Source organism: Scyliorhinus torazame, chromosome 4 (genome assembly GCF_047496885.1).
Source record: "Scyliorhinus torazame isolate Kashiwa2021f chromosome 4, sScyTor2.1, whole genome shotgun sequence".
Taxonomy (NCBI): Eukaryota; Metazoa; Chordata; class Chondrichthyes; order Carcharhiniformes; family Scyliorhinidae; genus Scyliorhinus; species Scyliorhinus torazame.
In genome coordinates, this window is record NC_092710.1 from 317,779,044 (window position 1) to 317,800,079 (window position 21,036).

General features: G+C 49.0%; 1 long non-coding RNA gene and 1 pseudogene across 1 annotated transcript in view; both read left to right on the forward strand.

The window, feature by feature from the left end:
• LOC140411101 (uncharacterized) overlaps positions 1-21,036 on the forward strand; it is a 61,916-nt gene that overhangs the window by 8,269 nt on the left and 32,611 nt on the right. The gene's annotated exons all lie outside the window — the stretch shown is intronic.
• LOC140415727 (U6 spliceosomal RNA) lies at positions 15,272-15,369 on the forward strand (annotated as a pseudogene).

Sequence of the window (21,036 nt, forward strand, 5' to 3'; positions counted from 1 at the left end):
CAGGAATTAAGTCTGCCAGCGGCTATTGGAAGGGGATACGCTCGATCTTGCAGAGACTGTGCGCTTGCTAATTCCCTAGAAGTGGCCTCCCGTAATCTGGAGGCCTACACCTCCGACCGCATGGCACCCTCGTGGGCATCGTGGGCCCCACCAGCTGCCGACTCGAGTACACTGCAAGCCTGCGCCGCACGGCAGCCAGCCAACTCGTGGGCCTTTATGTTATTTTTGTGACCAGAGCAAACATCCCAGGCAGCGCTGCCTGGGATGTCACCGAGGAGCGCGACCTGCAACGGGTGTGGGAAGAAGGGCCACTTTGTTTCAGTTTGCCAGGCCTGGTCGGTCGCCGCTGTTTCCAGGCCCGGCATTGCTACACTCCCCACGTGTGATCCAGGGGCACCGCCATCTTCTCCACCACAAGCCACGTGCGGCCCGCGGGCGCTGCCATTTTTGATGCCGTCCGCCATGTGCGCCCCTCCACCTTCGGCACCACCTTGGACCGTGCCTCAGGACCCCTGCTCGTCTGGCCGTCCGCGGACCGCCGATGCCGCCGCTACCGCTGATCAGCCCGGGACCTCCCAACATCTTCCGCAACTCGCCTCCATCACCCTTGATCAGTCTCGGCCCCGCAACCTCGCGACCGCTAGGACGACGGTAAAGATCAACGGGCACGAAACAACCTGTCTCTTTGACTCCGGGAGCACAGAAAGTTTCATCCACCCAGCGCTACGTTAAGGCGCTGCTCCCTCCCGGTCCACCCCATCACCCAGAAAATCTCCCTGGCCTCCGGATCCCATTCCGTGCAAATCCGGGGGTACTGTGTCGTGACCCTCACCGTTCAGGGCGTAGTGTACAGCAACTTCACGCTCTACGTCCTCCCCCATCTCTGCGCTGCCCTGTTACTAGTCTTGATTTTCAATGCCACCTCCAAAGCCTTACTTTGAAATTCGGCGGACCCCTGCCCACCCCCCCTCACCGTCTGTGGCCTCACGACCTTTAAGGTCGATCCACCTTCACTTTTTGCGAACCTCACCCCGGACTGTAAGCCCGTCGCCACGAGGAGCAGACGGTGCAGTGCGCAGGACAGGACCTTTATCAAATCGGAGGTCCAACGGCTTCTGCGAGAGGGGATCATTAAGGCCAGTAATGGCCCCTGGAGAGCTTAAGTGGTGGTATTGAAGACTGGGGAGAAGCACAGGATGGTCATTGACTACAGTCAGACCATCAACCGGTACACGCAGCTCGATGCGTACCCCCTCCCACGCATATCTGACATGGTCAATCAGATTGCGCAGTATCGAGTCTTCTCCACAGTTGACTTGAAGTCCGGCTACCACTAGCTCCCCATCCGCCCGGAGGACCGCCAATACACTGCGTTCGAAGCAGATGGCCGCCTCTATCACTTCCTTAGAATTCCCTTTGGCGTCTCCAATGGGGTCTCGGTCTTCCAGCGAGAGATGGACCGAATGTGTTGGGTGGGGTTACTGGGTTATGGGATTATGGGGATAGGGTGGAGGTGTGGGCTTGGGTAGGGTGCGCCTTCCAAGAGCTGGTGCAGACTCGATGGGCCGAATGGCCTCCTTCTGCACTGTAACTTCTATGAATGGTTGACCAGTATGGGCTGCGGGCCACCTTCCCATACCGAGATAACGTCACCATCTGCGGCCACGATCAGCAGAACCACGACGCAAACCTCCAAAAATTCATCCATACCGCCAAACTCCTTAACCTCACCTACAATGAGGAGAAATGAGTGTTCCGCACCAACCACTTAGCCATCCTTGGGTATGTAGTGGAAAATGGAGTCTTAGGGCCCGCCCCCGACCGCATGCGCACCCTCCTGGAACTCCCTCTCCCCCACTGCCCCAAGGTCCTGAAACGATGCCTGGGGTTTTTCTCATATTATGCCCAGTGGGTCCCTAATTATACGGACAAGGCCCACCCACTCATCAAGTCCACAGTTTTTCCCCTGACGGCTGAGGCCCGCCGGGCCTTCAAACACATCAAGGCGGACATCGCCAAGGCCACAATGTACGCGGTCGATGAGTCCCTCCCCTTTTAGGTGGAGAGCGATGCATCTGACGTAGCTCTGGCTGCCACCCTCAACCAGGCGGGCAGGCCTGCGGTCTTCTTTTCCCGCACCCTCCATGCCTCCTAAATTCGGCACTCCTCTGTCGAAAAAGAGGCCCAAGCCATTGTGGAAGCTGTGCGGCATTGGCGGCATTACCTGGCCGGCAGGGGATTCACTCTCCTCACTGACCAACGGTCGGTTGCCTTCATGTTTAACAATACACTGCGGGGCAAGATCAAAAATGATAAGATTTTGAGGTGGAGGATCGAGCTCTCCATGTATAACTATGAGATCTTGTATTGCCCGGGGAAGCTCAATGAGCCCCCTGATGCCCTATCCGGCGGTAAATGGACCGACTCTGGGCTCTCCACAATGACCTCTGCCACCTGGGGGCTCACCCGGTTCTTCCATTTTGTCAAGGCCCGCAACCTGCCCTAGTCCATTGAGGTCAGGACCGTAACCAGAGACTGCCAAGTCTGCGCAGAGTGCAAGCCGCACTTCTACCGGCAAGATAGAGCGCACCTGGTGAAGGCCTCCCGCCTCTTTGAGCGCCTGAGCATGGAGTTCAAAGGGCCCCTCCCCTCCACCGACCGCAAAATGCACTTCCTCAACGTCATTGATGAGTACTCCAGTTTCCCTTTCGCCATCCCGTGCCCCGACATGACTTCTGCCACGGTCACCAAGGCCCTTCACAGCATCTTCACCTTGTTCGGTTTCCCCACCTACATCCACAGCGATTGGGGATCCTCCTTCACGAGTGATGAGCTGCGTCAGTTCCTGCTTAGCAAAGCCATCGCCTCGAGCAGAACAACTAGCTACAACCCCCGGGGAAAGGGGCAGGTGGAGAGGGAGAACGGGATGGTCTGGAAGGCCGTCCTGCTGGCCCTTCGGTCTAGAAATCTCCTGGTCTCCCGCTGGCAGGAGGTCCTCCCCGACGTGCTCCACTGTATCCGGTCGCTCCTGTGCACCGCTACTAATGAGACCCCTCATGAACGTGTGTTTGCCTTCCCTAGGAAGTCCACCTCCGGGGTCTTGCTCCCAACATGGCTGACAGTTCCTGGACCCATCCTCCTCCGGAAGCATGTGCGGAGCCATAAATCGGACCCTTTGTTTGAGAAAGTCCACCTCCTCCATGCAAACCCACAGTATGCCTACGTGGCACATCTTGACGGGAGACAGGACACTGTCTCCCTCTGGGACCTGGCACCCGCTGGGTCCCCACCCACAACCCCCGACCTGATACCGCTCCGCCCCCCTCCCCCACCCCGGTTGCCTCGTTCACCCCTGCGCCACCCACCCACCCACCAGCGAACCTCACCGCAGCCCCCACCCTAGCAGCATCCATCCCCTCACTGGATCCACTAAGGGGTGACGAAGGAGAGGACAACACACTCCCGGAGTCGCAGGTGACCACATTGGCACCCACACCACCACCAGGACTGAGGCAATTGCAGCGAAGGGCTAAAGCCCCCGACAGACTCAATCTGTAATGGTTTTCTTCACCTCCGCCGGACTTTTTTTAAACAGGGGGTGAATGTGGTAAACACCACTGGTAACACATTACATGAATTACGGTACTGCCACTGTATTACAGGCACCACAGTAAATCCCAGCCTGCTGGCTCCTCCCAGCAGGCGACGTATAAAAGTGTATGCTCTCCTGCGCTGCTCCCATTCTGGTTCCAGCTGCAGAAGGCACAACATCTTGTGCAATAAAGCCTCGATTGTTTCACCATTCTCGTCCCATGATAATTGACGGTACATCACCCTGTCAGTACTGGAATAAACACACTGAGGGAAATGTGAGAGAGGAGGGCAGCTTATTCACTCAGTAACCCTGTCAGTACTGGAATAAACACACTGAGGGAAATGAGAGAGAGGAGGACAGCTTATTCACTCAGTAACCCTGTCAGTACTGGAATAAACACACTGAGGGGAATGTGAGAGAGGAGGGCAGCTTATTCACTCAGTAACCCTGTCAGTACTGGAATAAACACACTGAGGGAAATGTGAGTGAGGAGGACAGCTTATTCACTCAGTAACCCTGTCAGTACTGGAATAAACACACTGAGGGAAATGTGAGTGAGGAGGGCAGCTTATTCACTCAGTAACCCTGTCAGTACTGGAATAAACACACTGAGGGGAATGTGAGAGAGGAGGGCAGCTTATTCACTCAGTAACCCTGTCAGTACTGGAATAAACACACTGAGGGGAATGTGAGAGAGGAGGGCAGCTTATTCACTCAGTAACCCTGTCAGTACTGGAATAAACACACTGAGGGAAATGTGAGAGAGGAGGGCAGCTTATTCACTCAGTAACCCTGTCAGTACTGGAATAAACACACTGAGGGAAATGTGAGAGAGGAGGGCAGCTTATTCACTCAGTAACCCGGTCAGTACTGGAATAAACACACTGAGGGAAATGTGAGCGAGGAGGGCAGCTTATTCACTCAGTAACCCTGTCAGTACTGGAATAAACACACTGAGGGAAATGTGAGAGAGGAGGGCAGCTTATTCACTCAGTAACCCTGTCAGTACTGGAATAAACACACTGAGGGAAATGTGAGAGAGGAGGGCAGCTTATTCACTCAGTAACCCTGTCAGTACTGGAATAAACACACTGAGGGAAATGTGAGCGAGGAGGGTACATTGTTTACTGAGTTACTCTGTCATATTAGATTTGACTCAGACCAAAGTAGCAAAGCATTTGGAGTAGTGCTGCAGCGTGTTCCTTGAGGAGTTTTGGTCACTTTTAATTGAGAAGGGAGCTTTGTTTCACTCTGACTGAGAGGTCAGTAGGACGTTCTGCCTGCCAACAGAATGCCTGTGAGAATTATGACTGTTAAGAGTTACAGTCTATCTTGGGCTACAGCATGACATGGACCTGGAGCACAGGCTGCAGTTATGGGAAGCTGTGTACACAGGCTGCAGGAAGAGGGTTCACCTCACAAGCCAGACCCACTCGGGATCTTCAAGGAAACCTTCTCCTACGTCCACCTCAGCCAAAAACAATGTCTGTGATTCAGCAACAACTGTGCCATCTCCTTCAATATGATGTAGAGCTGCACAGCTGATCATCATAGTCAGCATTTCGCCTTGCCCTTGATTTCTACAGAAGTGGATTCTTACACATGGATGAAGGCAAAATAACCAGCAAATCCCAGAGATGACAAAGTTCCTATACACCAGGAGAGGGACTTAATCACCTGTTACCAGAGAGAAGCTATCAGAGTGCATATATAACTTTACCAGGCTCCTGGGATTTCCAATGATGTTGGATGACATTGTGGCTCTTTGGGCTCCGCATCTAGACAGGGAGAATTACAGGGATCTTAAGGGCTACCACTCCATTAATCATGCCATTAGTCTGCATGAAAACCCAGAATATCTTATCAGTAAAGGCCCATTATCCTGGCAGCAGCCCATGACCACAAAAAAACCAGAGGCAAGCTGCTTTGAGACAAAGGATACCCTCTGTACACATGGCACCTGACCACAGTTGGAGAACATGCTTACAACAAGAGCCATGCTGCCACCAGGAATGCCATGCAGCAGATCATGGATGTACTGAAGAAGTGGTTACGCTGCCTGCACTGCTCAGTGGAAGCCCTCCAGCACTCACCAGAAGATGTGTCCAAGTTTGTGGTAGTGTGCTGCACCCTCGCTATCGTGAAGGTCCAGCTCTTCCCACCACGCATTTGGAGGCCACCTCAGGAGGAAGAGGAGGAAGGAAAGCAAAGCAAGGTGGGGAGGAGGCATCCGGGATCCCTTCATTCCAGGAGGTTTGTCCGTAAGCACCTACGCAGTTCAATTAAGGGGCGTCATTCTCCGACCCCCGCCGGGTCGGAGAATGGCCGTTGGCCGCCATGAATCCCGCCCCCACCCCCGCCGAAGTCTTCGGTACCGGAGATTGGGCGGGGGCGGGAATCGGGCCGTGCCGGTTGGCGGGACCCCCCGCTCAATTCTCCGGCCCGGGTGGGCTGAAGTCCCGCCCAGAAATTGCCTGTCCCGCCGGCGTAAATTAAACCTGGTATTTACCGGCGGGACCAGGTGGCGTGGGCGGGCTCCGGGGGCCTGGGGGGGGGGGGGGGCGCGGGGCGATCTGACCCCAGGGGGTGCCCCCACGGTGGCCTGGCCCGCGATCGGGGCCCACCGATCCGCGGGCTGGCATGTGCCGTGGGACACTCTTTCCCTTCCGCCTCCGCCACGGCCTCCACCATGGCGGAGGCGGAAGTGACTCTCCCCACTGCGCATGCGCGGGAAACTTTCAGCAGCCGCTGACGCTCCCGCGCATGCGCCGGGAAACTGTCAGCGGCCGCTGACGCTCCCGCGCATGCGCCACATTTCCCCGCCAGCTGGCGGGGCAACAAACGCCATTTCCGCCAGCTGGCGGGGCGGAAATCCCTCCGGCGCCGGCCTAGCCCCTCAATGTTGGGGCTAGGCCGCCAAAGATGCGGAGCATTCCGCACCTTTGGGGCGGCGCGATGCCCGTCTGATTGGCGCCGATTTGGGCGCCAGTCGGCAGACATCGCACCGTTGGGGGAGAATTTCGCCCAAGATGTCAACCCATCAGAATCAATGTTCCACAGATCTCCATGTTTCAATTCATCTGTTGCCCCCCATCTGGTATTCTCTTGGCCAAAATCCTGAAATAAAATGCACCAACAAAATCCTTTCCGAAACAACTTTATCCAAAAGTAACACCTCTAACAACACATATAAAACAGAACTATTCACCATTATGCATTCTGTTACTTGGAGGTGCATTTTTCTGTCCTAGTGTTCCAATACAGTGCTAGCTGAGGGGCTGCAATCTGGTTGCTGGAGGCTGCTGACTCTCACTGGGGAAGACACCAGGATGATCCTACAGGCCGACTTCAAGCGGCTCTGGGCTTTGGGCGTCCAGCTTCGACCTCGGCATAGGCAACAGATTTCAGGGCTGGGCTGGCTGAGAGAAAAAAGCAAGGGCACTGTTGGAGTGTCAATGTTGGGAGAATGAATGCTGCCATCTTGAGAGAGGACAGTGGATTTGCGCATTACAGAGCCACTGCCATTCCCCGAGGGCAGCGCCTCAGCCAGAAAAGTAATCATTGGAGGAAGATTGCTGGACTGATGTGAGAGCCTGCAATCCCCATGGATCATTTAGATCCACTGCTATCATACAGCAGTCAGAGCCTGCATGGCAGCAAACATGGATCACATTGCCTTTGTCCATGTTTTCAATGGAATGATGCAGGAGGAGACCATACAACCTATCAAGCCTGCTCTGCCATTAAATACGATTATGACTGATCGTCAACTCCCCCACCCATCCCCAGTAGGTATCTTGATGACCCTGAGAGAATAACAAAAGCTATCAATCCCCGTCTCGAACATACTCAATGATGGAGCATCCACCATCTTCTGGAGTCAAGAATTGCATCACAACAGCCAGTTCCGATGGAAGATCATTGACCTGAAACATTAACGTTCCTCTCTCCACAGATGCTGCTGGACCAGCTGAGTATTTGCAGCATTTTCTGTTTTTATTTCAGAAACCCAGATATCGCAGTATTTTGCTCTTGTAAGAATGTCAGTGATTGTCTTGCAATGTATTTGGGTGATGTACCTGCCCTGGCTGAATGGCTGGAGGTATGTGGAGGCAGCAGTGGTAAGTGTGAGGATGGCAGCATTGGAAGGTGTGCGAGGGTTAGGTGGAGCATCTGAATGTTAGATCTGCGTCCCGAATACTGGAGATGTGTTTTTTACTTATTCACTCAGGGGATGTGCGCATTGATTTCTGCCCGTCCCTCATCATCCTTGAGAAGGCTGCTGATGGGTGAGTAATCAGGATGTGGGGCATTGCCAGCATGAGAGATTAATAATAATCTTTATTAGTGTTCACAGGTAGGTTTGCATTAACACTGCAATGAAGTTACTGCAATTGGTGGTGAGGTGGGTAGGAGATGCCTTAGGAAGGTGCAGTCACTGATCTTGACCACTTGTGTGCGGTCATTGAACTTCCTCCCTGGTCACTTACTCCATTCCTTTCTCAGCGTGTGCCTTGAGAGCCTCCTGGACCCCTGTGGAAAAATAATTGCTTCTCTACCATTACCACCTCTTGTGCTAATGCCCCCCAGAGCTGCATTGGAAAACATGGGAGCCCGCTTCCTTCCCTGTTGCTCCATCAGCTATGCTTCACTTTGTACCCAATACATAGACATAGAATTTACAGTGCAGAAGGAGGCCATTTGGCCCATCGAGTCTGCACCGGCCCTTGGAAAGAGCACCCCACTTAAGCCCACACCTCCACCCCATATCCATAACCCAGCAACCCCACCCAACCCTTTTGGACATTAAGGGCAATTTAGCATGGCCAATCCACCTAACCTGCACATCTTTGGCTGTGGGAGAAAACCGGAGCTCCCGGAGGAAACCCACGCAGACACGAGGAGAACGTGCAGACTTCGCACAGACAGTGACCCAGGCCGGGAATCGAACCTGGGACGCTGGAGCTGTGAAGCAACAGTGCTAACCACTATGCTACCGTGCTGCCCACATTTGCTGTTAGCAAGCAGCTGCTTCTGCAAAATGACTGCAGCTTCCCTTTCATAGGCGGAGGCTGTCTTTAAGAGATGCAGGCTGGCTGAAACACTGCTAGCTATGCATGCTGCTGGGCAACTGCACCTCATTGAACATCAGTCAGCAGTGCATTCAACAGAGCCTCGAGCTGTAATCAGATAAATGAGGAGGTAGCACAACGCTTGCATGCTGTCTGCCTCAGCAGGACTGGGTGTGGCCTCGTCAGGAAACAAGCCAACCCCTCCCTCTCTCTTCCCCCCCTGCTTAAAAACAGGGGCAATTCAATTTTCACCCTAAAGTCATGGAATCATAGAATCCTTGCAATGCAGAAGGAGGCCATTCGGCCCACCATGTCGGCATCGACCCTGTGAAAGAGTACTCTACCCAGGCTACCACCCTATCACTGCAACCCCATAACCCCACTTAACCCACTTCATGGACATTAAAGGGCAATTTAGTGGGGCCAATCCACCTAACCTGCACATTTTTTTGGGAGGAAACCGAAGCTCCTGAAGGAAACCCACGCAGACACAGGGAGAAAGTGCAAACTCCGCCAGACAGTAATTGAACTCGGGTCCCTGGAGCTGTGAGGCAGCAGTGAGGCAGCCATTGAGCCACCCACAAGTCCTCAACACTTTCATGAGAGAAAGCATTGGTGTATATCAGCTATCATCGGAAGTTCTATAGCTAAATTTCGTGACATCAATTGTAAAATTCGAGACAGGTGCAGGACTCAAAAGCATTGGGCGGCACGGTAGCACAGTGGTTAGCACAGTTGCTTCACAGCACCAGGGTGCCAGGTTCAATTCCTGGCCTGGGTCACTGTCTGTGCGGAGTCCGCACTTTCTCCCCGTGTCTGAGTTGGTTTCCTCCGGGTGCTCCGGTTTCCTCCCACAGTCCAAAGATGTGCAGGTTAGGTGGATTGGCCATGATAAATTGCCCTTAGTGTCCAAAAAAGTTGCGTGGGATTGCTGGGTTGCGGGGATAGGGTGGAGGTGTGGGCTTAGGCAGGGTGCTCTTTCCAAGGGCCGGTGCAGACTCGATGGGCTGAATGGCCTCCTTCCGCATTGTAAATTCTATGATTCTGTGATTGAATCCCCTTTAATCAAAAGGGTGTCACTGTAACTGCTCATTTCCACCCCTCCTTACTCATTTACCGAAACCAGGGTTTGAAAGCTTTAAATTATGAGGACAAATTGTCTCAATAATAATAATAATCTTTATTATTGTCACATGTATGCTTACATTAACACCACATGAAGTTTACTGTGAAAATCTCCTAGTCGCCACTTTCTGGCGCCTGTTTGGGTACACAGAGGGAGAATTCAGAATGTCCAATTCACCTAACAGCACGTCTTTTGGGAGTTGTGGGAGGAAACTAGAGCTCCCGGAGGAAACCCACAGGGAGAACGTGCAGGCTCCGCACAGACAATGAGATTTATACTCCTTTGAAGGGGGGCCAGCTAGCTCAGTTGGCTAGTAGTTAGTGTACTATTCAAAATAATGCATGTAGCACAGGTTCAATTCCCATTCTGGCTGAGATGGACTTGGGACCTACCTCCTTGCTTGCCCATGCTTGATGCAGAATGGTTTCCCCTTAAGCAATATCACCAGTTGCCTCCCTAATAGAGCGAGATTCCTGCAGTCACTTGTGGCTAATTCCTTACCTGCTAACATATTTCCTTGTGGTGTTTAAAATGATTTAGGAGCTCCCAAAGGGTGGAGTCGGTGAAATTATTTCTTCTGGTGTGAATCCAGAACAAGAGGGGATAAGCTCTAAATTAGAATAGGTTATTTAGAAGTAAAATCAGGGATCATCTTTTCATACAAAGGATTTTGTAAATCTGAGGCTTGCTTCCTAGAAAAGCAGGAATATTACTGAGTCAACCGAAATTTTAAAGCGAGATGAATAGAGCACACAGAGCAAAAGGTAGGTAAATTGAGTTAAGGTACAAATCAGTTATGATCAAGGCATATGGTGGAACATGCCTGGGAACTGAATGACCTTCTCCTGTTCCTATGTCCACATTGCTCTCAATGGACTATACCTGTGTAATGTGTCAAATTCTGGTCACTACAGCATTGGATTGGTTTATTGTCACGTGTACCAAGGTACAGTGAGATGTATTTTTCTGCAAGCAGCTCAAACAAATCATTAAGTACATGAATAGAAAAGAAATTTAAAAAAAAAACGTAATAGGGCAACACAAGGTACACAATGTAAATACATAGACACCGGCATCGAGTGAAGCATACAGGAGTGTAGCATTAATCAGGTCAGTCCATAAGAGGGTCGTTTAGGACTGATTTTCAAACTTTTGTTCCGAGGACCCATTTTTACCAACCAGCCAACCTCCGCGACCCAACCTGGATGACCTTCGTGACCCTCGCCGGCCGACCTTAGCGACCCTTGGCAGCCGACCTTCGCGATGCACTATTTTCTCTTACTTTGTTTGCTGCTGACAAAATGGAGGAATCGCAATCGCGCCCAAAGCACGCGATGTCAATGTTCGGGGGGGGCGTGACCTGCTCTCTACCTCCCTTCAGGCAGGAAGATTACATAGAATTTTTAAAAAAATCTTCTGCGTCTCCGATTGCGCAAATTCGCTGGCAACAGCAGCCGGCTTTTTTTTTTACAAGTTCGGGGGGGTTTATTTGATGACATTTTACAGGAAAAAAATGCAGAAACTGAAAATGTTTTCATCCTCTAGAAATTGGAGGATCACCACATTTCACCTAAACATTACAATTAAAAATGTAAAAAAAATAAAAGACATTTAAAAATCAATTAATTGATAAAGCTTCCAAATACGATCTGCAGGCACTTTGTTTTGGCATGTTTAAAAATCAAGTTGAAAAAGTTGACATCTCTTGGTTGAAGTTACAGCTCCGGTGAAACCATCGTTGGATCACTCACCATTCTTGGAGTAAGAGACTTCCACTTCATCAGTGTAGTGATATGCATCACTGTATATACAAAAGGGGTTAAGATAAATACACTACAACTAAGTAACCACTAGAGGGAGCACCACAGATGTATATATACATAGATAAACAGGAAGTAGCTTCACAGGAACGGCAGCTGGTGAGCAGGACACAGACAGGCAGCAGAGATGTAACATAGTCTAAGCGCTGGAGAGAGAACAAACTCATAGAAATAAAGCATCTTCTTCAACTGTAAGACTACGAGCTTTATATAGACACAAGGAATAATACATGGTACCAGGACCAGGTGACTTCAGAATGCTTACTAGAAAAGTTACACAAGATGCAGACAAAGCACGATCGAAAACAGAAGAAAACTCGGACTTCTACCAGCAGTTGAAAATAACCTCCGCAGCACCCTGGAACAAGCAGTCTGCACCACCTGAAGTGAAGAGCACAATGACAAATCCGAAAACAAAGAATATGAATTGTTCATTGAACATGAAGAGCACGATGACAAATCCGAAACAAAAGAAGATGATTTGTTTATCGAAGAATACTACTCAGGCATGGCTGAGTTATTCGGATATGATGATCATAAAAGTATCAGCGCCACGGTTGAAAAGCTCAACACGACTCTACTCATGGTAGATAAGTCCAATACCATGATGCAATGGCAGATCGTCGATACATTGGATGACAGCAACCTGTCAAATACCCAAGAAGAAAACAATGCCATACAGCGAGTACTGAATGACTCCGTTGGGAGAGCACAGATCGACTCCACAGAGAGACCACTGCACGACTCCACACAGAGCGCGATGAAAGACTCCACAGAGAAAGCGATACAAGCCTCCACAGAGAACCCGTTGACAGACTCCAAAATGGAAGCAAGTCCATGCATGAACAAGACCATGAAGGTCTATCAACCTTATCTGAGCAACCAGCAGCAGACTATGAAAGTCTACCAAGTTCATGTGAACAACAAAAAGACTATGAAAGTCTACCCAGCTTATTTGAGCCACCAGAAGAAGATTATGAAAGTCTACCCATCTCATTTAACCAACAAGGAGACACTGAATGTCTGCCCACTGTATGTGAGACAAGTGACAAAGAAATCACAATTCCCATACAAGATGTGCACGATCACAGCGAGACTGACAGATCTCAGCTCGTATGTACAGAAGCACTCATCAATCAAAATGAAACTACTCTTGAGTCCAGTGAGACCACATCAATTAAAACCTCATCTACTCGAACCTATTCACAAGAAAATGAAATCTTTAAGATTTTGACTCTAGAAGAGGAGCATCAAGAAACCAATGATGATTCAAGTGAACCAGAAATGACTCCAGAAGAGGAGCACCAAAGAATAAAAGAGGAATCACATCAACCACAAATGACTGATGTCACCAAGATCAATGCAACATCAGATCATTCACACAATCGTCAGGAAGAAACACTCAATGAAGCATCAGATACCACAAAGGACACTGACACAAATGACTTTGAGAATTACTCGAATTATCCACACGGAACAGTCATTGAGCGCAACAAGAACAACAGAAACCACATGAAGCACAACAGAAACAAGAATAACAACAGCAACAGAAAAACAACAAGAATCACAAAAGAACAACAACAAAAACTACAAGCATGACAACAAAAACTACAAGCACGACAACAAAAACTATAAGAACAACAACAAAAACAATAACAAGAAGCATAACAAAGGCAACAACAGCAACAACAAGCACGACAAAAACAATGAGAACAACAATGGAAACAACCAAGACAGAAACAACAAAAACAGCAACAATGAAACAACAACTTGTACGACATGGTACAACTCTGCACATGAAGGTCAATGTAACAGCACAGCTCAAAACAATGGCAAGAGTACAAATATACCATGGCATGACAACGAATCTCACAAATTCACATTTGCTCCACTACAAACAAGCAAACCAGCTTTCAAGGCAGATGACATACAGAATCAATACCGCAAGCACAGAAAAAAGTCCAGGTCAGACAACAAAGATGACATACAGAATCAATATCACAAGCATAGAAAAAAAAAAGTCTGAATCAGACAACAAAGTGATTTGGCCATTCGAACACCTCATGATGACTTCTTGGTTACTTAAACACAAGAACACTGACGACGTTCACAATGAAATGACGACATCAACATCACCACTTCAACAACAGAAGAAGAAAGCAACTCAACCGAACAAATTCATAAAGTTTGGACTCATAAATTTTTTAAATTAAGATTGGACTCATAAATATTAATTGGCTTTGTATAATCAGTAATATCATCACAACTTGAACATGTCATCATTTATCTACCTGTTTTGTACAATTTTCTTTAACAAAGTACGGAAAATATGTAACAAGAACAAAAGGGGGATGTAGTGATATGCATCACTGTATACACACAAGGGGTTAAGGTAAATACACTACAACTAAGTAACCAATAGAGGGAGCACCAAAGATGTATATAAACATAGACAAACAGGATGTAGCCTCTCTCTCTTCACAGGAATAGCAGCTGGTGAGCAGGACACAGACAGGCAGCTCAGATGTAACATAGTCTAAGTGCTGGAGAGAGAACAAACTCATAGAAATAAAGCATCTTCTTCAACTGTAAGACTACGAGCTTTATTCAGACGCAAGGAATAATCAGCATCAAAGTTCAGAAAGCAACCAATCATATCATTCTCCCCAAACTTTTTGCAGCCGGCTTTTAACAATGCCGGCTGCGAATGGCCTTCAAAAAGGCTGCGACCAGATTTTTAAAATCTCTGCGCATGTTATGAGCGGGCATGCATGCGAAGTGGGGCCGCATTTTTTAAAATATGTTCGTGGCCATTTTGAAGGCTGCTTTTGAACAGCCAGCTGCTGCGGATGTTGCTTGCGAATTTGCGCGATTGGGAGCGACGGACGGCTCCGCAACCCACGATACCCGCCCGCGATCCACCCACGGTTTGCGCCCCCGACTTTGACAATGCCTGGTTTAGGAGTCTGGTAAAAGCAGGGAAGAAGCTGTTTTTGAACCTGTTCGTGCGTGTTCTCAGACTTCTGTATCTCCTGCCCGATGGAAGAAGATGGAAGAGTGAGTAAGCTGGGTGGGAGGGGTCTTTGACTATGCTGCCCGCTTTTCACAGGCAGCGGGAGGTGTAGATGGAGTCAATGGATGGGCGTCAGATTCGTGTGATGGACTGGGCGGTGTTCACATCTGTCTGAAGTTTCTTGCAGATCTGGACCGAGCAGTTGCCATACCAGGCTTTGATGCAGCCAGATAGGATGCTTTCCTAGAAGGCACAAAAGCACTTGAGGCAATGAAATGAAGAGTCATGATGAGGCTGACCTCCAGCATCAAAGGACAAAGTTACGAAGAAATACTATGCTTGCTTTGACCTCATACGTTTGGTGGCAAAGTGGCACGCTGCTACCTAACAGCGCCAGGGACCCGGGTTCGATTCCGGCCTTGGGTGGTCTGTGTCCACGTGGGTTTCCTTCGGGTGCTCCGGTTTCCTCCCACAGTCCAAAGATGTGCAGGTTAGGTGGATTGAATGCCCCTTAGTGTCCAACAGTTAGGTGGGGTTACAGGGATCCGGCGGGTGGTTGTGACTGGGGATTGGGCCTAGGGAGGGTGCACTTTCGGAGTGTTGGTGCAGAGTTGATGGACAGAATGGCCTCCTTCTGCACGGTAGGGATTCTATGATTCTATTCTATTGGAGAGATATAGAGATGATTAACATTGCCGCTGCTCAAGGATGACACACAAAGTTGAGAAACAGTCGATATTTTTACCAAACGAGTCCAATTGTGCCAACTTTCCTGTTTCTATCTCAAGCACTCAAGGTCAGGCTCACTAATGTCATGCCAGTGTTCTTTTCTGACCACTGTTTCCCACTGGCGGACTGCCAATTATCGGAAGACTAGAAGGTTGTCAGGGACACATAGAATCTGAACGCGAAACTGCTGACTCCAGAAAACATCGAGGGACTCAAAAATGAATGACAAAGTTCGGAAGACGATGAAATCTTTCTCTGATTCTATGACACACTGGTGGAAGCAATCAGGGCGAATTTTAGGTTTCTCCATCGTCAAAGGTGTTCTGAAGGTTGAAGGTGACAGAGAGAGACAGAGGTAAATGTCCTGCCTCCAAAGAAGCATGCAGAACCTGTACCAGCTGCAGGCGATGGGAGTCAATGTCAGGAAGAAGCTTGAAAAGCTGAAGTCCCAACATGCCCCACTCTTTACCTCAGAGTCCTCCAAGATCATCTTTTGGTCCAATGTCCATTTTGTGGAGCAGGATGAGAAGTGTTCTCATATTTTCTTTCAAAAGTACACAGCGATCTCTGATTAACAGTCTGAAGGAAGAAGATGGCTTGATGATGTCCTCGCAACCAACATACTAAAAATCATCAAATTCTTTTACGGCGGGCTGTACAACATGAAACGTAAAGAGAGCAGTCCTGTCCTCTATCTCCTGTCCTCAACAGTTCCAAAGCGCCACAGCAAAAAACTGATCCGACCTCCTCAGAAGACAAACATGGGACACAACCGACAGAGTACTCTTCTTCATCCAGTACTTCCCCAGAGCGGAGAAACTACGTCATCTTCTTCACAGCCTTCAACACGTCATCGATGAAGACAAGGTCTTCCCCACACCCCCACTACTTGCCTTCAAATAACCGTGCAACCTCGAACAAACCATTGTTTGCAGCAAACTACCCAGCCTTCAGAACAGGGGCTGGTTTCACACACTGGGCTAAATCGCTGGCTTTTAAAGCAGACCAAGTCAGGCCAGCAGCTCGGCTTGGTCTCCCCGAACAGGCGCCGGAATGTGGCGACTAGGGGCTTTTCACAGTAACTTCATTTGAAGCCTACTTGTGACAATAAGCGATTTTCATTTTTCAACAGCGACCACAACACCACACAACCCTGCCATGGCAATCTCTGCAAGACGTGCCAGATCATCGACATGGGTACCACCATTACACGTGAGAACACCACCCACCAGGTACGCGGTACATATTCGTGCGACTTGGCCAACGTTGTCTACCTCAAACGCTGCAGGAAATGATGTCCCGATGTGCGGTACATTGGCGAGACCATGCAGAAGCTGCGACAACAGATGAATGGACATCGCGCGACAATCGCCAGGCGGGAATGTTCCGTTCCAGTCGGGGAACACTTCAGCAGTCAAGGGCATTCAGCCTCTGATCTCCGGGTAAGCGTTCTCCAAGGCGGCATTCAGGACGTGCGACAACGCAGAATCACCGAGCAGAAACATATAGCTAAGTTCCGCACACATGAGTACGGCTTCAACTGGGATCTTGGATTCATGTCGCATTACATTCACCCCCCACCATCTGGCCTGGGCTTGCGAAATCCTACCAACTGTCCTGTCTTGAGACAATTCACACCTCTTTAACCTGGGATACCCCTCTCTCTGGAATTGTAAAGACTTAATTACCTGCAAATGCTCGCATTCAAAGTATCGTATTGCATCTTTGACTTTGTCTATATATATGTTTCTGGAACTTACCTCTTCATTCACCTGAGGAAGGAGCAGTGCTCCGAAAGCTAGTGATTCAAAACAAACCTGTTGGACTTTAACGTGGTGTTTTAAGACTATTTACTGTGCTCACCCCAGTCCAACACCGGCATCTCCACATCAGTTTTAGATGACAGAAAGTGGACTCTCAGGACAAGGAACTAAAACTGGACAAGTTGACAAAGGTCACCCAGTGCTTTGAGATGAGTAATGGGTTGACCAGCCGACATTGTGTGGTTAGATTGACTTAGACTGGAATGTATATCAAAGTATGCTTCTGGCTGGCAGAATGCCAGAATCTATGGACATAACTCTCATCTGCAAACAGGAGGAAAGGAAGGTTGAGATCAGAAATTGACATCCCATTTTGCAGCTTAATGTTGGCTGCATAATTATAACCAAGGTCATCACTAAGCAGGTCAAATCTGCTCTGGACCTGGTGCTCCACCTGGATTAGGCCTGTGTCATACTTGGCAGGAAGACCTCTGATAGTTGCTCAGGGTTGTGACTGACCACGTACAGGGCAGGAGGGTAAGCAGCTGCCTAATCAGCTTGGACAAGAGAAGTCCGTTGTCGAACCATTGTACGCACGCGAATGAAGTTCAAAATGGGTTCTGGGGAGTGACTATGCAAGTGAACTCAACTGCTCCCCATAAGAATCATTAGCATTGTTTTAACCAACAAGTGGGGATTGGTAAGCATTGCAAACAAATCTGAAGTCTGGCGAGGCTGAATTCTCTCTCCTCCTCTTGGTTATGCACTGCATTAAATCTTTTGCCTGGAAGGATATGGGCATATGAGGAATGACGATCCCAGGCAGCTCATAGCAACGTAGGAATTAGGAGCAGATGTCGGCAATTCAACCCCTCGAGCCTTCTCCGCAATTCAATCAGATCATGGCTAATCTCTTCCTGGTCTCATATCCACCTCCCTACGTTACCCAATTCCCTTTAATCCTTTTAAAAATCATATTAATGTCTCCCTTTACCTAAATGACATCAGACATCTTCTGCTCGGACCTGCTAATCAGTACAAACTAATGAGCATCTACAACCAGTTCTAACTGGCCTCGGGAGCCAGAGTAAATGACAGTAAATGCAAGGCCATGTTGGTAGGGAACTGAGCTAGTCAATCATTGGTCCCTTCACCATCTGTTTAGATTAGCTGGGAATATATTTCGAAGAGGCCTGGGAGGAATTTATTAAAATCAAGCAAAACTGGAAATGGCACTCCCTCTCGATTGTGGTAAGAACCTAACCAGTGACTGTGAGGTGCTCTCGCAGGTCTGACCGATACCCTCGTCCTGCGTCATGGCAGTCACCCAAACCAAATTCCACTTTATCTGGAAATTGCAGGTAGAGCATATTCACACGGATACAATGTACAAATATTCTGGGAAAAGGGAGATGAATATACCCCTGGTATATAACTGGACTGGCAATATTAATACTGTGGCTACCAGAGCAGGTCAAAGGCTAGGAATCCTTCGGCAAGTAACTCACCTCCTGATCCCCCAAAGCCTGTCCACCATCTACAAGAGCTCTCTGGATTAGTGGAGCTCCCACAACACCCAAGAAGCTCTACACCATCCAGGACAAAGCAGCCACTTGATTGCTCCCCCTTCCACAAACATTCAAACCCTCTATCACTGACGAACACTGGCAGCCGGGTGTACCATCTGCAAGATGCACTGCAGTAACTCACCAAGGTTCCTCAGACAGCACCTTCCAAACCCACGGCTGCTACCATCGAGAAGGACAAGAGCAGCAGATACCTGGGAACCCCACCACCTGGAGGTTCCACTCCCAGTCACTCACCACCCTGACTTGGAAATATATCACCATTCCTTCACTATCGTTGGGTCAAAATCTTGGAACCTTAGGGACTGCAGTGGTTCAAGACTCATCACACCTTCTGAAGGGCATCTAGGGATGGGCAATAAATGCTGGCCTAACCATAAGACCATAAGACATAGGAGCAGAATTAGTTAGGCCAGTCGGCCCATCGAGTCTGCTCCGCCATTCAACGATGACTGATATTTTTCTCATCCCCATTCTCTTGCCTTTTCCTCATAACCCCTGATCCCTTATTAATCAAGAACCTATCTATCTCTGTCTTAAAGACACTCAATGATTTGGCCTCCACAGCCTTCTGCGGCAAAGAGTTCCACAGATTCACCAGCCTCTGGCTGAAGAAATTCCTCCTCATCTCTGTTTTAAAGGATTTCCCTTTATGGAGATTGTATCCTCTGCTTCTAGTTTTTCCTACAAATGGAAACATCCTCTCCACGTCCACTTTATCCAGGCCTCTCAGTATTCTGTAAGTTTCAATAAGTTCCCCCCTCATCATTCTAAACTTCAACGAGTACAGACGCAGTCCTCCACCATTCCTCATACGACAAGCTCTTCATTCCAGGGGTCATTCTTGTGAACCTCCTCTGGACCCTTTCCAAGGCCAGCACATCCTTCCTTAGATACGGGGCCCAAAACTGCTCACAATACTCCAAATGGGGTCTGACCAGAGCCTTATATAGCCTCAGAAGTACATCCCTGGTCTTGTACTCTAACCCTCTCGACATGAATGCTAACATTGCATTTGCCTTCCTAACTGCCGACTGAACCTGCGCGTTAACCTTAAGAGAATCGTGAACAAAGACTCCCAAGTCCCTTTGTGCTTCTGATTTCCTAAGCATTTCCCCATTTAGAAAATAGTCTATGCATAACATCACACTTTTCCATATTTTATTCCATCTGCCACTTCATTGCCCACTCTCCTAGCTTGTCCAAGTCCTTCTGCAGCCTGCCTGCTTCCTCAATACTACCTGCCCCTCTCCAGATCTTTGTATCACCTGCAAACTTAGCAGCAGTGCCTTCAGTTCCTTCTTCCAGATTATTAATGTATATTGTGAAAAGTTGTGGTCCCAGTATCAATCCCTGAGGCACACCACTAGTCACCGGCTGAAATCCTGAAAAAGACCCCTTTATCCCCACTCTCTGCCTTCTGCCAGTCAGCCAATCCTCTATCCATGCCAAGATCATACCCTTAACACCATGGGCTCTTAACTTATTTAACAGTCTCCTATGCGGCACCTTGTCAAAGGCCTTCTGGAAATCTAAATAAATCATGTCCACTGGTTCTCCTTAGTCTAACTTCCTTGTTACTTCCTCAAAGAACTCTAACAGATTTGTCAGACATGACCCCAGCCTTGACGAAGCTGTGCTGACTCAGTCCTATTTTATCATGCACTTCCAAGTACTCTGTGATCTCATCTTTAATCTTACCAATGACTAAAGTTAGGCTAACCGGCCTATAATTTTCCATCTTCTACCTACCTCCCTTCTTAAACAGTGGTGCTACATTAGCCACTTTCCAGTCCTCTGGGACCCTTCCTGCCTCCAGTAATTCCTGAAAGATCACCACCAATGCCTCCACAATTTCCTCAGCTATCTCTTTTAGAACCCTGGGGTGTAGTCCATACGGTCCAGGTGATTTATCCACCTTCAGATCTTTCAGTTTCCCCAGAACCTTCTCCTTAGTAATGGTCACTGTACTGACCTCTGCCCCCTGGTTCTCCTGGAGCTCTGGCATCCCACTGGTGTCTCCCACCGTGAAGACCAGCTAACCAGCGATGCAGGAAGGATGTTCCTGATGGTGGGTGTGTCCAGAACCAGGGATCACAGTCTGTTCAAGAAATGGGGACCTCGATCTCGACGACCACGGCGGATGTGTCCTGAATCCATCGTGTCAGACAATAGTACCCCTTTTACTGGCGATGGTTTCCAGGTTTGGGTATGAGCAAATGGCATACGACACACGAGGACAGCTCTGTACCACCCAACGTCTAGCGGATTGACTGAAAGGGCTGTTCAGGCCTTCAAGAATGCAATGAGAAAGCAATCTGATAAAGCATTT